At 44.2% G+C, this 21,158-nt stretch overlaps 1 protein-coding gene and 1 long non-coding RNA gene across 2 annotated transcripts in view; both read left to right on the top strand.

Annotated features, from left to right (window-relative positions):
* The window catches only part of LOC116951470 (chymotrypsin-like elastase family member 2B), an 89,362-nt gene that overhangs the window by 45,055 nt on the left and 23,149 nt on the right, over positions 1–21,158 (top strand). The window lies entirely within an intron of this gene.
* Positions 7,472–17,477, top strand: LOC142930799 (uncharacterized). The gene is made up of 4 exons (XR_012946752.1): positions 7,472–8,585; positions 8,702–8,796; positions 17,046–17,149; positions 17,366–17,477. It is a non-coding gene; the product is annotated as an uncharacterized LOC142930799 (long non-coding RNA).

Below are 21,158 nucleotides of genomic sequence, written 5' to 3'. Positions count from 1 at the left end.
TGCAGTTCTCATCGAGTTCTGACGAGGCCCGGAGAAGACACGGCGATTGAGGGGAAAGCTACACACGTGATTGTGGAAATTTCACATTTCCATAATGGCACAGGAAATCCATCTATCGTCCACCTATCACTTGAGAAAGATGTGTGCACACGTCACACATCATCAACAGCCATGATCAATCCACTAATGGACGAAGGGCCCACAGTGATGTTCAGTGTGCCATTAAGATCGAGCAAGTTTGAAAAGTGTGCCGTGGAATGAAACGTTGAGAAGCACTGCTCTATTGGAATGTTTCACCAGTTTCATAAAGTATTATTTGGTACGTGTTGGATTTCAATATTGACATAGTGACGGCCTTTTTGGGGGAGAATATTCTGCGATTTCGAAGCCACAAAGTTACATCATATCTAATAGTGGAGCACTTTCTCCTGCGTCTCAGTCTGCATTGCGGAATGGGTCAAAGTGGGTGGGCCTCAGGCAGAGCTAAAATTAAGTCATACATAATGTAGAATTTCTCAGCAATTCAGGAGCCATGATTCCGCATAAAAAAATCATATGGCGACATATTCCATGACATTAAAGTGGAACTCCAGTACATGCATTCTGTAGAAACATGCACGAAACTGCTGACAACCCAACAAATGTGGAAAGAATGAGTGATGGAATGTTACCACCTCTGTCTCGAGGCCCAATACCTGGTGGGGTATTAGCAGAAAGGCCACCATTGTTTAGAACGCAAATACAGATTCGGTCACATTTTTCAAATTCAAAATAAATGACATGTCTATGCAAACTTGTGAAAGAATGTTTCATATGAAATACGATTCACACTTCCTTACAGGCTGCCTCAAGGTTATTTGAAAGTGGGTTTCAAGACACCAAGCAATAATCATAATAATATTCTTAGCTCTTTTGGTAAAGTCACGTTGAAGGGAAACAATAAAATAATAAAATATATATAAAACACCTGGTGATGACCGTTTGTGTTATGGTCGAAACGTCGTGAGAATTTTATTGTTTTATATATTTTATTATTTTATTGTTTTTCCTTCAACGTGACTTTACCGAAAGAGCTAAGAATATGAATTACTGCAGTCACGAAAGCTTTAAATTAAAAAAAATAATCATAATTCTTATTATATTTTATCGTAACACAGTAGTAACTGAGTTTTATTTGAAATTTCCCCTAGATATTACCAGCACACTCCAGCAAACCATCCTACCAGTGATAGACTACGACACGTACAAAACAAATGCATTTTCGGGTTCTACATTACCCGACAACACAATATGTGCCGGTGATGATTCAAGTGGTGTATGTGATGTAAGAATATTTCTTGTTTGAGTCACAATTTGCGACAATTTGTCTAGATTTGGTCTATGGAAAATATGGCAACCCTACGTGAATCCCAGTGAGGGTCCTTATTCAATTTACATTTGAGATTCAGTAAGGCTTTCTTAGATAAATAAAGTTAATTGCCAGTCATATGATGATCTTTAAAAAAATCAAGTCTCCCTAATGTGCAATTCCAATTTATAATGCAAAACAGTAATTGATCAAATGGACAAAGAACCTTAACATATTGTTGTAAATTTACATTATGAGACCTCCTTTGCCAGAAACAAGATATAGGAATAGGTTTTACCCTTTTTAACTGGCACAAAAACTGACACCTTTATTCAAGGCATCATGTTTGCAATAACCACAACACAAGCAGTCAAAATGCAAACAAAAAAACAACTCTGATAATAATATGCACTGTCCTTGAATTTGATTGGTCCACACCCGAGACAGCTTTTCTTAGAGCCTAGTCTCCATTGGTGTTGGACCAGAAGACGCCAAAAGGCGTACAACTCAGTTAAAAAGGGTAAAACCTATTCCTATATTGTTGTAAACTATACAACTTTTAAAGGGTAAATGCATCTAAATTATATTAAAAAATTCAATGAGTTCTCCATTGACCTCATGTCCCCAGCTTTTAATAAGAATTTACAGGGCTAAAACTACACTACGAAGTGTATGCAAGGACAATTTTTTTTTTAAACCCAAATATTTATACGAGAAAAGCTAAATGCATAATTGTGTCAATATTGGGCCATTGGATGTATAGACTGGTTTCAAACATGTCTTTAACATTACAATTACGTTCATAATCGATTTAAAAATAAATTACCAGTACTGTGTTTTCATATTGGGGTTGTCAGTAATATTTAATAAGATAATACTGTATTTTATGTGAATTTCCAATGTGTAGGTGATGGCGTGTTTTTAACTCGGAAGGATATTCTTGTGGCCGATGAATAGTACCATCAAGATGGTCATTGCCCTCTTAACACATACTGGATAATTGATTCTAGATTTGAAGCTTTCGTGACTGCAAGGATCCATACTCTTTGGTTCTATTCGGTAAAGTCACGTAGGTAAAAATAAAATAACAAAAATCACGACGTTTCGGCCACAACACAAGTGGCCTTCATCAGGTGAAGGGACCGGACTGTCCAGAGGACAGAGTTAGAGTGAAAACAGCCAAGCCCAGGTCGCGTCCTTTAAGCTGTGTGGGAGGAAACAAAAAACGCCTTGACAAAGGAATTAGCATAAAATGATGTACTGGATCGGCACGGTGGGGGGAGAGGGGGAGTTTACATAATGTTGGTGATGATTGCTTAATTGAAACCATCCTCTCAGTTGAAATTGTGTCTGTGTTAGTAAATCTGAATTGCCTCGTGGACAAATCTCTGATAAAAACCCGTGGGTTTGCAGAGAACCTTGGTATTGGAGAAAACTATATCGTGATCACCCACAGCGTTGTAACAGTGATCATTGGGGCATTCTGTCTACAGGAAACCCACCCACACAGATTCCTACTTGAAACCTGATTCCCACCACTACCCAGCTTAAAATAATTCTCTCATCAAAACTTTATACCATAGGGCTCATTGCATTTCGGACCAACACCACCTGACCAGTGAATTAAAACATGTACACCTGGCCCTCAAGAGAAACGGATACTCTGACCATACCATCCGCCAAGCTGTTTCTCCCACCATACAGAAACAACCACTTGATACTCCAGTCAAAACCATCACACTACCATATATAGCAGGCGTTACTAAAAAGATCTCCAAAATTCTAAACAAACACAAGATCCTGGTCCGGTTCAATACAGTACACAAAATCCGTGACCTGATCCCATCCGTGAAGGATGTCGTTCCTGACTTACAGTACCCCGGGGTTTACAAATTGAGCTGCACCTGTGGTGACTGCTATATCGGGGAGACGAAACGACATGTCTCTGACCGAATTCGCGAGCACAAATCAGATTTGAAACACGGCAGAACGAATTATTCTGCCGTAGCTGATCACTGTTACAACGCTGTGGGTGATCACGATATAATTTTATCCGATACCAAGGTTCTCTGCAAACCCACGGGTTTTTATCAGAGACTTGTCCACAAGGCAATTCAGATTTACAAACACAGACACAATTTCAACTGAGAGGATGGTTTCAAATGAAGCAATCATTGGAAAGATGTTCTAAATCAAACCAAACATTAAACTAATTTTCAATGGTACAGTATATTTTTTCAAGTAGTGGTATCCCAAACTTTCACAGTAGCTCATTTCACTTCACATCAACATTATGTAAACTCCCCCCCCCCCCCCCCCCCCCACCGTGCCGGTCCAGTACATCATTTTATGCTAATTCCTTTGTCAAGGCGTTTTTTGTTTCCTCCCACACAGCTTAAAGAACGCGACCTGGGCTTGGCTGTCTTCACTCTAACGCTGTCCTCTGGACAGTCCGGTCCCTTCAACTGATGAAGGTCACTTGTGTTGTGGCCGAAACGTCGTGATTTTTGTTATTTTATTTTTACCTACGTGACTTTACCGAATAGAACCAAAGAGTATGGATCATTGATATTTAAATAATGTTTCTTGAAATATGAACACAAGCTTGTTTAGTATAACATGAATCAATCTTTCCCTTTCAGTCTTTTTAACTTCTCAATGCTTGTCATGTAATTCCTGTACCTTTTTCCCTTTCTCCTCTCAAGTAATAATTCTGAACTCTAAGATGTACTCCCAATTTGTTTCAGTAATTCTACTGTTAAAAGCACATATAAAACACAGGTTTTGTTTTTTCTATTGCACCTTTAATGAGTTCTTTCTAGGAACCTTTATATGTTATACTCGTGGTTGCCTTATTAAAATGTTATTTCATAAATAAAAAATGTGATTCCAAATAGATGGACATTCACTCCTTTTGTACAACAAATACAATGTAAGCAGAATTAAATTAAATCACAGCTATATTGCACACAACCTTCAGCACCACATAACCTTAATACATGCAGTGTGATGCATGGGATGTTACTTTCCCGTGCGTGGCTGAAATTGGATTGTGCAACATGGTCAACTTTATAGAATTCAATGTTGATTTGAAGCCATATTTCCTGATGATGACTGCTTGTGTTGCAGTCGAAACGTCGTGATTTTATTATTCTTTTTTCTACCTACGTGACTTTACCGAAAGAACCAAAGAGTATAGTTTCATAGAATTCCTTTTTAAATTCCCCAATGGTGACTGAAGGAAAATTTCATCCAGGAATGGATAAACCATGGCCGATGATGAACGTGGTCAACAACAGCAAGTTACTCGCAATCCAAGGTTTCACTGTACTCGCCAATCAATAATAGTAAAGATGTAAAAAAAGGGTTGGATTTGTGAACATTGATAGAAAATGACAGTCACACCGTGCAATATTACCGCACTGGGTGTAGTATAATTGGTCAAGGCGGATGTCACCTATCATCATTTAAAAGTGATTGAGCATACAATTGTACATACAGTTATTGAATACACTTTGGACATAATTCAAATCTTTGCTAAGCCACTGAGCAAAAACACCGAATTCTGTGTTTGGCAATAGCCGAGACCATTCATGGCCCCTTCCCACGTATTCCCATTAGGGAATCACGTGCGGGTGTGAACCAAGTACGCGCGTGCTGGTCACGCAATTTTGTTGGGGGCCGACACCCTTGCATATAATTTAGGGTCGTTAAATGACACGAGGTAATCCATTAACCGTTTTTAGAATCGATTACCAGTCGGAAATGTCGGGAACGGTGCCGTTTACAGTGGAATATTCGCGATTGCATTTATAGGTAAGTGGAAACATTCAATCTGCACAGCGGCCTAAGTAGATCATTTCTCAGTTAAAAGTGCAGTCCTGAAATTATTTATTTGCTCACTTCACCGCTGGCGAAATAGCCGTAATTACACGCAGTTCTATTGCGTATTGTCTCCTCTTCCACGCTGACCAAATATTGGACGAGGTGAACGTACCCACACTTTATCCCACCCACATACAACCTTGCCAAACGATTGTGGTGTAACTGTGGTGTCACAGCAGCGAAGCCGCTCCGTCGGAGCCATGCCTGCAACTGTGATGCCGAAACAGCGAAGCCGTCCTGCCGACGCCGTGGCCGCGATGCCGCCACTTCCGAGCGACGGGGCCGACGCTGCTGTTCCTTCACCACCCCCACATGAACACACACACACCCCCACATAGAGCCCCGAAGGGAGGTCACCTGGCTGACAGGTTTTCACCCAGAAGCCCTCTCACGGGACCAATCTTCACAATTTCCTGCGACCAGGGAATTGGGCGACCTCCCCCGAGGCTAACTCACACCGCGGCGCCGTGACTTGGGTTGTAATTACATGGTCACGACGGGGCTGCTCAGCCACCGCAGGTAGAAAACACACACAACACACACGGGTCAGCAGGCAGGTAGGGGGGCGGAGTCACGAACGGCGGGAAAACAGGGCCGGTCCTCTGATTGGTAGGACAGATGCGCTTGTGTAGAGGGTAAAATGCGGATGTCTGAGAGAGCACCGGCCCGGGGAGAGTGGCGGGAAATCCGAGCCACCTGATTGGCCGGGAAGGCCAGCGGATCAGCGCCAAATTATCTTTGATGTAGGGAACAATAAAAAGCGAGAGAAGGTAGGGATAGGAGAGTCACCTTCTTCTCAAGTCAGGGATCGTGGTAGTCACCTTGCCGGCCACTGGATCGTCAGTGAGACGAGTCACAGCGCAGCCCGGCCCCGCTCCCAACGAGAACGTCGAGCAGCCTCGCCTCTCCTTGGCTTCCCGCACATCCAAGGCAAAACGTGAGTACGAAATAAAGAGTTGGGATTTAGGGTAAGATCCTAGGGAGTTTAATTCTAATGGGACGAGGTAGATCGGATTAGACCATCAGGAGATAGGTTAGACCTGCCCTGCTGACTCAGACTGATTTGGGTGATAGTAGCTCGCAGACACGCCAGGAATAAATCGTCAGTGATCAATAAACCTTGTCGTGTGGTTTCTGCGAGTGTGGAACGGGCGCATGGTGGTGTGAGTCCGCTCGTCGTGGTATGGGGATTTGCGCGTGGGTAACTCTGTTGAGGCGGCCATTGTGTGCGCACCCGACCAGGGTTCCTGCGTCGTTGTACCCTGTGTTTGCGCACGAGTGTGTAATTACCCACGTGTTTGTGCTCGCCCATACGTGTAGCTCGTGGTTAGCGTGTGTGGTGAGCAACGGTGGATTCGCCAGGGTACACGTGAGATTATTCATACAGCCCTTTAAATAATCTCCGAGACACCCCCTCCAATCGGCAACGTGTGTGCGAAGGACGTCATTACCCTCTGACCCCTGACCCCCGTTCAGCACATGTGAGTGGTGCGCGGGGTTGTGTGAGCAGAGACGTCGCGTTTGAGTGGCTGAGAAGTGACGGATTGATTTAAGGCAGCCATGCGCCAGCCCTGAGCTATGCCCCACAAACAGGGCCCGCGGACCCGAGGGGCTGTGCTGCAAGGAGAGGAGACGGAGGGCGGTAGCACTCCCCCCACGAGCGAAGAGTCAAATAACGGCGGCTCTCACACGAGCGAGAGGTGCGGAGCCCGCAGCCCTACCGAGATCAGCCTTCCCCCGGAGGGGGAGCCGGGGGCCCGCGTCCCCCACATAACCATTTATACTATATCGCGGTCATCAACAGTGGAGCTTTAAGAAACGGCAATTGAAATGGGGAAGACATTTTCCCATTGCAACTGTCGTGGTGTGTGGGTGACATGCTCCGTTGTCACACCACGGATGCTCCCTTCATTCATCAGTGAAAACGTTAATGTTTATTGCTAGATATGTCTCTACAGTATGTGCAAAAACACGTCTTACCCGTTTTTTATTCGGTTATTGTACCGGTAATGCAACAAAAAACAGATTTCAAAAACCCTCGTATGATGGTTCCCAATAATTCAGACGTTCCAAGCCGAGCAATCAGCAGTAGCCCGCAATACAACGCTCCCTATGGGAGGCGCTACATTTGTGCTGCATCTAAAGCAGTGGTCCCCAACCTTTTTGGCACCAGGGACCGGTTTCGTGGAAGACATTTTTTTCACGGACCGGGGTGGGGGGGGGGGGGGGTCATCATTTGGGTCTTTCCCCCTTTTCAAAGAAGCTCCCCAGCGACGTTTGTTTTTTTTTACATATTTTGGCTACTAGGGGTTAGCTTGTGGGCGTAAACAAAACTGCGACTGAGACAAGTGCGCAGTGCCGGAAAGAGGCGCAGGTGGAAGTAATAATGGGGGCGGGCCACACGCGGACTCACCGCTCTCACCTCCCGCTCTGCGGCCCGGTTCCTAGCAGGCCACGGACCGGGGGTTGGGGCCCCTTGATCTAAAGAATCGGATTTTTTTACGAATCCACTTATTGTGTTTTCCAGAGTATACTGAACTGATAGAGTCAATAGAAAGTGGGCAAGTGTAAATTCTCGTTTCAAATGCTCTGAAAGTATGTAACCATTAAATGTTCTGAAAGTATGTAACCACATTTATGGTGAACGAACCGTAACAGAATTGAGCATGCTACGTCTAATGTGTGAAAAGGAAGCATTTTGTGTGGATATAACACACATTTTGTGGCATTGTTGTTAACCACAGATTAGTTTATCATTTAAGTACGACTAACAATATCAGGAGGGGCGAAATTAAGCAGGCTAGACGTGGTCGTCAGCAGCATACTAATGGTAACAGGTAAAAAAAACTTTTTCACAGATAAAATAGGTGCACACGTCGTAATAGTATTCCATGCATTGTGGTATTTTTATACTTTATAAACTTACTCGTTTTACTTCATGAAATAATTAACAGACTAACGTGTGCATTTACCTAAACGAGCTTATAAATGCAGTGTATGTACATAATGTGGTATTTGAATACATATTTTAAAACAATGGCAATCAATTGAAAGTCACTATTCATGACACAATGCGCTCGTGAATTGTTTGTATATTTTCTGTCACAACTCAAAAAAATACGCAAGAATTTTTTAAGTAGTGATGGAACTTTACTACCTACGACTCGTAGACTCGTGACACCATGCCCGCAGAACATTTATCATCGCAAAATTTTTGCATAAAATACATTTCACTTCCTTGTATGTCCCTGGATATATAGAGGCTGCGCGTCGGTCATTTGACAGTGTGTTGAAAACCCCAATCAATAAATCATGGTCACTCTCCTGATCTTCACTTTCCTGCTGAATCAAGGTATTCACATATGTATTGCTCACAGTAAGATTAGTTCGCATTCTAGTTTTTTTTCATGTAACTACTAAATTATTTCACCAGGAGTGTTTGTTACTCACATGCTTTTCTTTCCACAGCATTTGTCTCGGCTCAGACTTGTGGTTTTTCTGCGACTCCACAAAACCGCATTGAGGGTGGTAATGAGGCCACTCCTCACAGCTGGCCTTGGCAGGTATGAGATCAATTCAAAATTTCAGGATTGTGACAGTATAATTAGTTTCTTAGATGTGAAGTTCTGCATTCACACCCGGGATGTAGACAAACAATAGTGTTCTTAGGCTACTTTTTTCAAACTTCAGCACGCTGATCCCTGCGTATTGGTGAAGGTGGAGAACATAGACATTCGAACATAGAAACAGTACAGTGGGTTACAATTGGCTCTTTACAGCTCTCTCCGATTATAAACAACACGGTACAATTAATTGACACATTATGGAAATTTGCCAGCCAGTTTATACTCACAGCTGAATATTGATTTGCATGATTTACGTTCTTATTTGACCTTGAGACTGTTGTATATGTGGGTGTGTGAAAATTGATGAAAAGTAATGAAAATTAAATGAAATTCGAAATTTGCATAATTAATCCAAAATTATGTTCATTCGTGTAATTATGCGTATAACTATGCTAATTAGAGACGTAATCGTATTAATTTATACGAGTGGGTGTGGTTGTGTTAATTATAGCCTTTATGATAATCAGGCCCCGCCTCGTTGACGAGGTGGGGTTATCAATCAGGATAACGCAATCAATCGTGTGCTGTTACGCTAGTGTCAATTCGGCCTCGTTGTCTAACTTCGTATTATTGATCAGCATAATACAATGATTCTCGCTTTAACACTCCCCGAGTGTTCATATTTTAGGTCCCAAGTTCATATCATTCGCTTTAGTTTAATGAGTGTGGATTGGTGTGTTTATAGTTTAGGTTCCCGAGTTCATATCTCATCGCAGGATACAGATCTTATGCAAAAATTTCAGGAAAGAATCACACGACCACTTCTGTATTAATCAATTTATTTTCTAATTAAACCTTAACTATAATATGTATGTGAACTCTCAATCTCAGAACTTCAACACGGTATCCACACGGTATCAAGACAGTCTCATCCACGACTGTACGATTTCACTTTGATAACACATGGACCCCGCATAAAGCGATTGCTGTTCGTGAGAGAGAGAGTTAGAACATGCCAATGCTATGCTACACAAAAGCTTATACATTATAATATGAACGATCATTATGCTTGAAATGGTCAGCACATTATCACAGGCGATTGATTAACCTGCAACGGTATTCATATAAAAAGACAATCAAACAGTTATTATTTCCAAAGGCATAAATGTAACAACAGATCCACCGGACAGACTATAAGATTACCGAAATGGCTTATGTGTGAGGGTGTGTGGCGGAACGTGTTATCTCACGGGAGATTAATTAATTCGTGAATAAGATTGTATGATCAGAAAATCGGTTTCGCACGATTCCTCCCCGGGAGCGTAGCTCCGTGGCGAAGGTGCCAAGGATTAATTCGTATTGATGGATCGGTTGGTAACTTATGCGATTAGAAGTACAGTCCAAAACAAAATATTAAAGAGGGAAATTACGAATATACTTATAAACGACGGACTGTTATCACACGATCGATGCTTCCACGGCCAGATGGTTCACGGACTTGAGTGTGTTTGTGTGTGATGAATTGTGTGGAGTAGTCATTGTTTGGAGTTGAGTCTTTAGGTCCAGCGAACGTCAGATTGGTCGTGTAGTGGGGCATAGCGCATCATCGTATCGTGGAGTTCTCTTCATAGGGTAATGTGAGTGTGGTTGGTCTTCTCGCGTTAACATACGTCGACGTGTCCCTTGTATGAAAGGGATACTCGCTCCCTTTAGAGCGGTCAGGGTGAGTGGGGGTTGTGCATCATACGTATCGGCGTTCCCTTCTCCACACAGCAGCCAGCCTCTGTCCACGGGAGAGAGTTGCTTGATCGCTCTCAGTGCTGCTCAGTGGACACCTCTCTCCACTGCTGGATGAGCTGCGCGATCACGCTCGTGTTGGTTCGCTGACAACAGTTTCTCTCCGCTGCTGGATGAGCTGCATCGGCACGCTCCCTCTCTCTGGGTGGAGAACTCGAACGTGCTCGTTGCTGGTTTGCTGAAAGCAGGTTTTTCTCCACTGCTGGATGACTCAAGTCGCACGTGCTCTTGCTCTGGTTTGCAGAAGCTCTTGCTTGGTGCGTCGGTTGCTCTGCAGCTGGACTCAATGTAGAATAAACTTCCAGCAATACTCTGTCTTTCAGCTCTTGGAAATCACACTAGGTGACGCCTCACTACCCTGCGAGTCTTGCCAACGTCAGTGGGTAGCGACGGGCCACTTTGGCCTCTGCTCGCCGCCCCCTGCTCTGCAGCTCGCCGGCTGGCGACCTGTTGCTCTCGTTCCCGATTTGAACTGCTCCTGAGCTGACTCACTGGTCGAACTCCCCGCGTTCCGACCCCTCCGAGTCGAACTCCCCGAGTTCCGACCCCCCTGGTCGAACTCCCCGAGTTCCGACCCCCCTGGTCGAACTCTCGAGTTGAACTCCGAGTCGAACTCCCCGAGTTCCGACCCCCTGGTCGAACTCCCCGAGTTCCGACCTCTTCCGAGTCGAACTGTCTCCCGAGAGTCGACCCCCCGGTCGAACTCTGGTGAGCCGACCCCCCCCCCCCCCCCCCCCCGGTCGAACTGAGGTTTCAATGCTCAGGATCCTCTTTTTATGCCCAAAAATCCTTTCACTCGGATCCTGCCCACAAGGCGGGGTTTCTTTCTATTTTTGCTGTGTCAGGACTTGTCCGTATGTATCTGCGTCCGTGTGTGTCCGTACATGTGTCAGTGTGTGTCATTGTGTGCATCACCCACGGTATATTCCGTTGTCATACTCCTACCATAAAACCCACAAGTAAAACAATCAAATGTTATAAATTGTCTCGAAGGCGCCTCTCTGTCTGGGTGCACAACCTGGAGGGAGGGGCGATATTCCCTCCGACTTTCACCGACGCACAAAGAAATGGTTAAAAAGTTTTAAGTTAACATTTCATTTCATCAGAGTTCCACAGTTATGATTCTGTATTAATCCAAGGTCTGGGTCAGCTTCCCGTTGTGGTGTTTGACTCGTGTTTCCCCGAGCGTATACACACTCCTACTCCGCGCTGCGGGGATATAAAGACGGCCGGGATCTTCCTTTCTCTCCGACCCTGGGTTTAACATCGCCCTTTGCTTACGTTGCAGTTTTGCTGTGCGCTTGCATTTCTTTTCCTCTCTACTCTTACTTTAACCCGGCTTATTATTTGCGTATGGGTGGATTAGAGCATTCATGTTGACTTAGGAAAACCTGATTGTTAGGCTTCGGGTCAAGTCGTATAGAAATTATTAAAATATGTAAATACATTTCATATTAAATTAATAGACGGGTGATGGTTACATTGACGTAGCTTGTGGCAGGGTTCAATTAAAGTGGGTGTGAAGATCAATAACTTTAGCCTACCCTGTCATTAAATTCCGACTTTAAGTTACTTTAATAGTAATGCAGAACCAATTAGCTTTTTTGACTTAACTAGATCTAGGCTAACGCAACCTCCCAGTGACCCTGGCTTTGTGTTTACGTCAGCCCCTTGCAATCCGTTGCGCTCTGCTCTCTATCTGCTCCCTCTGACCCTGGGAGGGCTCTGAACGTCAAAATCGTGTTAGTGGGTCAACGTAAATATGACCTCCACATGCCATGCTGAGGCCTGGTTTGGTGTTTTTATTCATTATTAAAATTAAAAGAAACAATAGAAATATGTATCTATATGTATTGAAAAATTACTTGTTAATATTAAGATGGAAAGGGGGGCATATACAACAAGACAACATCTTATTTTCATGGGACAGCTAACTCGAATCAACTCAGTCAGCCCGAGTTGACCTAATTTTTCTCAAGTTTAAAAACAACACATCTATGATGAACTCTAAGCGATATTAATAAAGACCTGTAACATGGATCACTAAAAGAACACAGGGCGATTTGTGTTCATTCGGTTCTGACCTGACCTCTGCCTCCATTAAGCATCTCCTCCCGCCATACTTTTCTTAACTTTCTTTTTCCATTTTATTTCATGCTATTCTTCTAATTTCCTGTCCATTTAGTGCTTCCTGGATCACAGCTGGAGATCAATGTAATTATTTTCACACAGTCACTTTGAGGATGTGTTCTTCTCCAAGTCGTGTGTCTCTACATTGGTACTCTTTGGTTCTATTCGGTAAAGTCACGTAGGTAAAAAACAAAACAACAAAAATCACGACGTTTCGGCCACAACACAAGCGGCCTTCATCAGGTGAAGGGATCAGGCTGTCTCGAGGACAGCGCTGGAGTGAAACAGCAACGCTCAGACCGCGACCTTTAAGCTGTGTGCGAGGAAACAAGGTGCCTTGACAAAGGAATTAGCATAAAAATTAGCATTTGATTGGCCGACTTAGCATAGAGGTGGTGTACATGCGGGTGCACATGCCGGTTGGCGCGGGGGGGAGTTTACCTATTGATGGTGTGAAAAGGGAATTTAAGAGCTGCGAAAGTTTGGGGTACCACTACTTGAAAAATATACTGTACCATTGAAAATTAGTTTAATGTTTGGTTCGATTTAGAACATCTTTCCAATGGTTGCTTAATTTGAAACCATCTTCTCGGTTGAAATTGTGTCTGTGTTTGTAGATCGGAGTTGCCTCGTGAACAAATCTCTGATAAAAACCCGTGGGTTTGCAAAGAACCTTGGTATCGGAGAAAATTATATCGTGATCACCCACAGCGTTGTAACAAAGATCAGTTATGGCAGAAGAATTCGTTTTGCCGTGTTTCAAATCTCATTTGTGCTCGCGAATTCGGTCAGAGACATGTCGTTTTGTCTCTCCGATATAGCAATCACCACAGGTACAACTCAATTTGTAAACCCCGGGGTACTGTAAGTCAGGAATAACATCCTTCACGGATGGGATCAGATCACGAATTTTGTGTACTGTATTGAACCGGACCTGGATCTTGTGTTTGTATAGAATTTTGGAAGTCTCGAAAGTTGTGCCCTGTGTGGCAAGGTTAAATAAAACAAAGTTTAGTTTAAAGTTTATGTCATGTGTATATATGTATATAAACTTGCAAGAAGATGTACATGTCAGGTTACATATGTATTACATCGTGGCGGTGCTAGCACCAAGCCTTGAGAAAGGCCATTGTTCATAACTCTCGTGGCTGTGTTCACCAGTGAGGCATATCCTCAAAGTACATTTGCCGACCATCGCGTCAATTAGGTGTACAGTTGAACGGCTTCGATTTTGGCTGCCAACGGTATCATAGGCTGCAGAGGTCAATCATTGCTGTATTGATTTTCTGTTGACGATGAATGCCAGCTTCTGTTCACAACAGCTACGGCCACTTCGAAATCCGGCTTGTTCGAGAGGCAGTTATGGGTCAATAATGGGGGGAAATCAGGCAAGCATGCACGTTCCATTAGCTTGGAAGTGGAGGACATGAGAGATATCGGCCTGGAGCTTGAGAGTGAGTCTTGCAGGTTTATGGGTTTCAGAATGGGGACAACTGAAATAATTACATTATTTCCGGATATTACCTGTCTTTTGTTTCCTCCTGATGACGATCGCTTGTGTTGTGATCGAAATGTTGTGGTTTTTTTTATAATTGAACATATCTACGTGACTTTACCGAGAGACCCAAAGAATATGAATTCCTGCAGTCACGAAAACTTTAAGTCAATAAATTACCTGTCTTGTTTATGATGGTCCATATATTCCCAGGTTCTTTAGGAACTCAGGACAATGGCCATCACATCCCTATGCCTTGCTAAGACTTTATGGCCCCGAGGGCCCCTTCCACTTCAGTGAGTGTACGTTCACTAGATTATTGCTTCTGGTAGTTGACTCAAAGTGATGGGGAGTTGTTTCTGGACACCTTGTTTGGTGCGATTGTCCATTGGTGTCTTTGAGCAGCATATTGTGTGGGAAGCCAACGTATTTGATTTAGGGTTTGGTAGTCTGTGCTCTGTTGGTTGAGTCACCTAGGTTCCAGAGGAGTTACCAGGCTTTATGGCTTGAGTGAGTAAAGTCCAAATCTGCAGTGAGGTATTTCCAACGTTCTCTTCAGCAGAGTTCAGGGACACTAGCAGTGCGGTGCCCTTGTTTTTTTCACCTTGTTTAATGAACTCTTTGAAGAGATGTTACATTTTTGATTGCCAACATGGCATGTATCTTTACTGATTCCCTCCCAAGAGAGAAATCTCTCGTGGCAAATGTCAGAATTTTTATGAATTTATTGAAGATTACAGGCTTTGGCTCCAGGTTTCTTCATAGCTGGGCCAGTTGGCCTCATGAACTTTCCAACGAGAATGTAGTTTTGAGGTTATGACCGGTATCGGTAGCCCAGTGTGCGTGACTGCTGGTCTGTGTTGGGTCTGCAAATGTACCTATAATTGTTCATGACACAATTAGTGGCTGTCCATTCTTGTCTTTTGAAATGAAGCGTAAGTTCTGGGTTATGCTCATTGGTTTTTTCGTAAAGTCACGTATGTATAAATACCATAAAATACGATTAAATAAATCAATCACGACGTTTCGACCACAACACAAGCGATCTACATCAGGTGTAAAAAACAAATAGCGAGGGAGCATAGAGGGCGACACCAACGCAACATATAGAGAGCGCCAAACTGCACGGAGGTAAATACAACAAGAAGATGAGAGACGAGAATTCAACAAACCTAAGAAAAAATTAAGTGATGCAAAACCAGTCAGGCCAACAACATAGTTAGACACTTGCCTGGCAGACCACGAATTTCAGAAGAGTGCTAAATTTCGTGTTCATCCTCTGGATTGAACATACCAGCATAGACAGAGTACAAGTCAGCAGAAATACATATACAGGGACACCAAGAGGCAAGGAGAGGAAAGGCGGACAGGAAAGCAAGGAAAAAGAAAAAGGGCCGCAGGGATGAACAGACAGAGGCCTTAAATAGAAGTAGAGGTGGGGGGGAGGGGGAGGGACCGGGTGGCACGGCAGCAGAGGAGGGGTAGGAGAAAGCAAGGGGCGCAATACGTTTAGGACAGAATTGTAAAGGTAACTTCCCCGTAGAAGTGTGTTAATAAAGAATTACAGCTTTCGTGACTGCATAAATTACTCATTGTTTTTTTCGGTAAAGTCACGTATGTAGATATACCATAAAATTATATTAAAATAAATCAATCACGACGTTTGGACCACAACACAAGCGATCGCTTGTGTTGCGGTCGAAACATCGTCAGACCACGAATTAACAAATTATGGAAAATTTCTATGAACATCGAATTTCCGTGTTAAGGAAATTTCACACAGCACACGCCATAAGATCAATAAGCAGCACCCGGAAGGCTGCGTTATCCATCCGAAAACAGTGTCACGGTATCCCTACAATACCGTGACACTTTACCAGTCATTCAAATGCGTGTATTTTTGACAAGTTCCCTTAAAAGGTTGTTTTTCTTTTAAACTATTCAATCGTTTTAATATTTACATTAATTTGATTATTTTTGTACTGGATACCGACCTGTATTCCTTCAGGTTTCAGACCAGAAAGTTACATTTAGGTCTTGAGTAATTCAATATCCAGTTGATAAACTTTAAGACAGCAACCAATCGGTTTATGGACTTTTTTGGCATTTAGCTCAACCAATCCTATCTAAATTCAAATTAACGCTATCCAATTCACCTAGATGACGATATAAGTTGTGTTTAAGGTAATACGAAAACACGTAACAGGTGGCACACGTGAAGACAACCATCTCCCACTCATTACTGTAGAATGCTTGTAACAGGTTTATTTTGAGTGAACTACAGTTTAACACATTGGAAGAACCACTCAATAATATTGATTAATACTGATAGTATAGTAAAGCTAAAAAATAATGCCAAATAGAAAAGGAAACTAATATCGCATTGTCACATGAAAAGTCATCTATAACGTCAGCCTATTAAAAATAATTATGTTATGAAGTTACGTTAATGAGGATTTTGCTGGCGTTTGCAGAGTTGTGTCTGCACACCACTAATAATCATCAGCCATGTCCAATCCGCTGCTGAAGAATGTTTGATAATAAAAAAAAACGATTCCATCTTTTTGCGTACATTTTATTTAGATTACTGTATTTCGTGCATGATTCGATGCCAGTATCATGAGCATAAGTATTTAAGTTAATTAATAAATCGGTGCATGCATGTTAGGTGTAATGTTGTAACGTTCAGATCTGCCCCTATTGGACATCTGTTTAAAGAGCTTCATAGCTCATCAGATTTCTCCAGTATAAATAAATATTCTAACGTGCATCTTTGAATGATTATAGACTTTGACTGCTCGATTGTATCTTGATGCGATAACAGGTCTCTGTGCAATACTACAATTCAACGACAAACGCATGGTACCACTTTTGTAGTGGAACCCTCATCGCCCCACAGTGGGTTCTCACAAGTGGCAGCTGTGCCAAGTAAGTTATTCATTTGCATTCAAGTTTTTAGATATTAATCATCACAAACCTGCTATTGTGTTATGTATAAAGATATACGTTGTAGATATTTTATTATATGTAGCCATGCTTTTGTTTCTTAGGATCAATGGTACTTTTTGTTATTTATTTAAAAATTGGAAGCCCTTAAATGGAATTAAAGCTGTTTGAGTTGCGTTGTTTATGTGAAATCCACAGGCAGACGTATTATCTACGAGTAGTGCTTGGCAAGCACAATATATACCAGCAGGAGGCTGGGGCAAATGTTGCAGAAGCCTACCTAACTGCTTACCATTCCGGATTTAACTACACCAGCCTCGAGTATGTATTACACATCTACTTTTATATAGTGTCAGTTTCTGTGTATCTGTGTCCGTCCCACAAAAAAATGTTTGCATGCTTTTATGGCAAATGATCATTGGATGACCACCCATACTATATTATGAAGAAGTTTTGCTGGCTGGCTTGAAATGCGCCGCCCACGTGCGCAGAGGGGAGGGGGCATGCGGGTGGCCAGCAGTGAGTGGGGATATGCAGTGGGGGGGCGGGGCCGCTTGTGGGAAGGGGTGCGCGAGGAGGGGGACACGGGTTGTGGGGGCGACTGGGGGCGCATGCGGGTAGGAGGAGGGCCTGAGGGTTGTCACGTGCAAGAGGTAGGGGGGTGCTGGTGACGTTGGGGGTGGGGAGAAATCTGGTTCAACACAGGTACTTTTATATTTTACTGTATTATTATTAAAAGTTTTGCTGGTTGGGTGGCTGGAGGTACGAATGGTCACCATCCAAAGTCGTGCAGGCTGCTAATTTCATGTGTCACTCGTCCCATAAAAACAAATGCAGTGGCTACAATATTTTCTGAGTAAACCCATTTTGTGTGGTTGCAATTGAAGTCACCCACATATATAATTTCGCTCTCAGAGACACCGTCTTGTCCAGTTATATGCATATTTATTGTGAATAAAGTCCACCGACTCACTGATAACTTAACGAGTAACTGCAAGTGACTATTTTCACCTGGGTAACTTCTGTGACTCTACGTGACGCTCCCTGTGTAGTTGGCTGGCTACACCGGATTGGACGCGTAGTAGTAACGGAGACAATATAACTCTAGGCTTCCAAGACTACAAGGTGCCCAATCCCGGATGATGAAGACGACCCGCTCCAAGATGACGACGGCGACAACAGTCCCTTTGTTCCCCCACAACAGCAGCCCAGAGCCCTGTTCCACGTCGGCTTTTATCCCACTCACGACCTGGCCATGCCCCTTTTCCTGAACACTCTCTCACCGCATCTGGCCCTGTCTGTCTCTGTCTCAATTACTATTTACGACCACTTAGGTCCCGTGCTATCCTTACGTGACCCTGTCAGTGCCCGTCGCATCAATTATTAGTAATGACCACTTAGGTCCCATATTACCCTTACATGACCCTGTCTGTTCCCATCGTATCAATTAGTAACCACGGCCATGGGGAGCCATACTGTCCTTACACCGCCCCCCCCCCCTCTCTTAAAAACATAGCCGTCCCAGCTAACACAATTCCAATATAACTGCTCTTAGGCAGAACCATCCGCATAAGACAATAACCAACGAACACACAATGTGTTAGGACCGAAGAGCAGGAAGAGAAAAAAAATAATCCTACTCATCAAAAGAACAAGGAGAACAACAACCCACCAATAAACCCAACAATATAAATATATTTGCATAATGCATGCAACGAGAACACACCCGATCGTCACAACAACCAGTGGACATTTCGATCAAGTGATCGTCATTTAACACACAACCAAAAACATTTTTTTTTACTAATGATTCATCACCGAAATGTCAAACCTCTCGACCGAGTTATTGATGCTGGTCCTTCTCCCTGGGCGGGTTTTTGTCCTTCTTAGGACAACAAGGGCTTGCACTCAAGCTCTTAGGTCATTGGAAGGTTTCGCGGGAAAAGGTGACAGGTCCTCTGCCGGTGGCCCCTTGTATGTGGTGGGCCGTCGGGGTTTCCCCAATGTCAGGGATTTGGGAATTGCGGGTGGCACAACACATTTTCCTCGGTGTCCGATTACTTCTGCCAACCGCCCCAGCTCGTCAGACACATCAGACCCCGACCACACGGACACTGGGGATTAATTATCCATTCGGGGATGCACATACGCTTCTAAGCGTGACTGGTGGACAAACCAGTGGCGACGTCCCACCTGCACTCGCACGCACTGTGGCCATCGAACGTCTATGAATTCCACAGGCCCTTGCCATGGCCGGTGCAATTTGGGTGACGTATGCAAGGGCACTTGTGGGCAGTGTAGCCATGCTCTATCCCCTACTACCCATGGCTTGCACCCTTGCAGTGTTTTCCTTAGCTGCCTCGCGTGCCTCCGCTACTCGATCCAGCGTGACCTGCAGGGTTACTGGGAGAGAAGGCCTCTTCCTTCCAGAGGCCAGGCCCAATTGGACATCAATAGGGGGTTCACTCTCTCGGCAATACATAAAAAACGGGGAAAATCCCGTGGAGACATGAGGGGCCATCCTATATGCCACCAGGACCCCAGGGATGTGTAGGTCCCAATTTGTCTGCGCCTCATCGACTGCTTGGCAAAGCATCGATGTCAGGGTTTTGTGGAGGCGTTCAACCATTCCATCTGTCTGAGGATGGTAAGGCAATGACCGAATAATTTTCGTGCCTAACACGTCACATACCTCGCGTAACAACTTAGATGAGAAGTTCCTGCCCTGGTCCGTAAGGAGCTGCTCAGGAGCCCCCTTATCCAACACATAACCATGCAATAACGCATCGGCTATAGACGCCACTGTCTGGTCGGGTAGGGGCCAAGCCATTGGCCACCGGGAGAAATACTCTACCCTCACCAGAAGGAATTTATTACCTTTCTGTGTACTGGGGAAGGGTCCCAGAATGTCAAGCGCGAACAGTTCATTGACATGGTGATGGACTGCAAGGGCGGCTGAGACTTTCTGGCTGGTGGTTTCTGGCGTGCACAATCGGTGCAGCCCTTAACGAGGTGGTACACATCTTCTGACATACCAGGCCAGTAAAAGTCATTTTGCAGAGTTAGCAACGTTTTCCAAATCCCAAGGTGTAACAATTTATCTTCGTGTACCACCCGAGTCAATGCACCTCGCAGAACTGTGGGAACCACCATGCCATAACGTTGCAACCCCTCGTCCCACCTCATGAGCAGTCCTTCCTTAAAAACTATTCTCGAGACCTTCGCAGGACTAGAGCTTTTGTTCCTGCTACGCACGCCGCCGCAAGTGTAACAAGGACGTATCATCAATTTGTAGCCACCCCCACTCGGCATGCGTGAGGCCCAACATTTTGTCTTCTAGTGCGATCTCCCCAACAGATGCTGGGCCATCCACCGTTGCCACAACATCGGGCCGTTTGGCTCCTGGTGGCCTACACCGCCCCGTACCCGTTGAATAAGCACAACATTCCCCTCAAGGCAATCAGGATAGCACGTACGCATTACTGTGGCGTAACCCTTTCCGGTAATTCACCCAGAACGAGTACTCCTGCAATATTTCCAGCCGATGTGAGAGCTGGCCGGTGGGTTGATCCACCCGCAAGGAGTACTGGAGGGCCGCATGATCCGTACGGACCACAAAATCCCTCCCGTAAAGGTAGGACCTATATCGTTGAACAAAGTGCACCATAGCCAAGAGTTCCCTCCTGGTCATGCAGTAACGTTGTTCTGCAGTTGACTGTACATGACTCCCGTATGCCACCACCCTTTGATACCGTTTTGAACCTGTGACAGGACAGCCCCTATGCCCGTGTCATTGGCATGTGTCTAAAATGAACGTTGGGAAGGCTCTCGCGCAGCGCAAAAAAGGCGCCTTCCTCCCCCTCTCCTCATCTAAACTTTTGGCCCGTTGCCGTCAAAGCATGGAGCAGTTTGGTAATTGTCGTGAATTGCGGAAAGAATCTTCGGTAATAGGACGTGAACCTGACAAAACTGCACACTTCTCCCACCGTCT

The sequence above is a fragment of the Petromyzon marinus genome, chromosome 43, assembly GCF_048934315.1.
Source record: "Petromyzon marinus isolate PM22_M1 ecotype Great Lakes invasive population chromosome 43, UKy_Petmar_22M1.pri1.0, whole genome shotgun sequence".
Taxonomy (NCBI): Eukaryota; Metazoa; Chordata; class Hyperoartia; order Petromyzontiformes; family Petromyzontidae; genus Petromyzon; species Petromyzon marinus.
The sequence above is the reverse complement of the archived record's forward strand: the minus strand, read 5'-3'. Positions and strand labels throughout refer to the sequence as shown.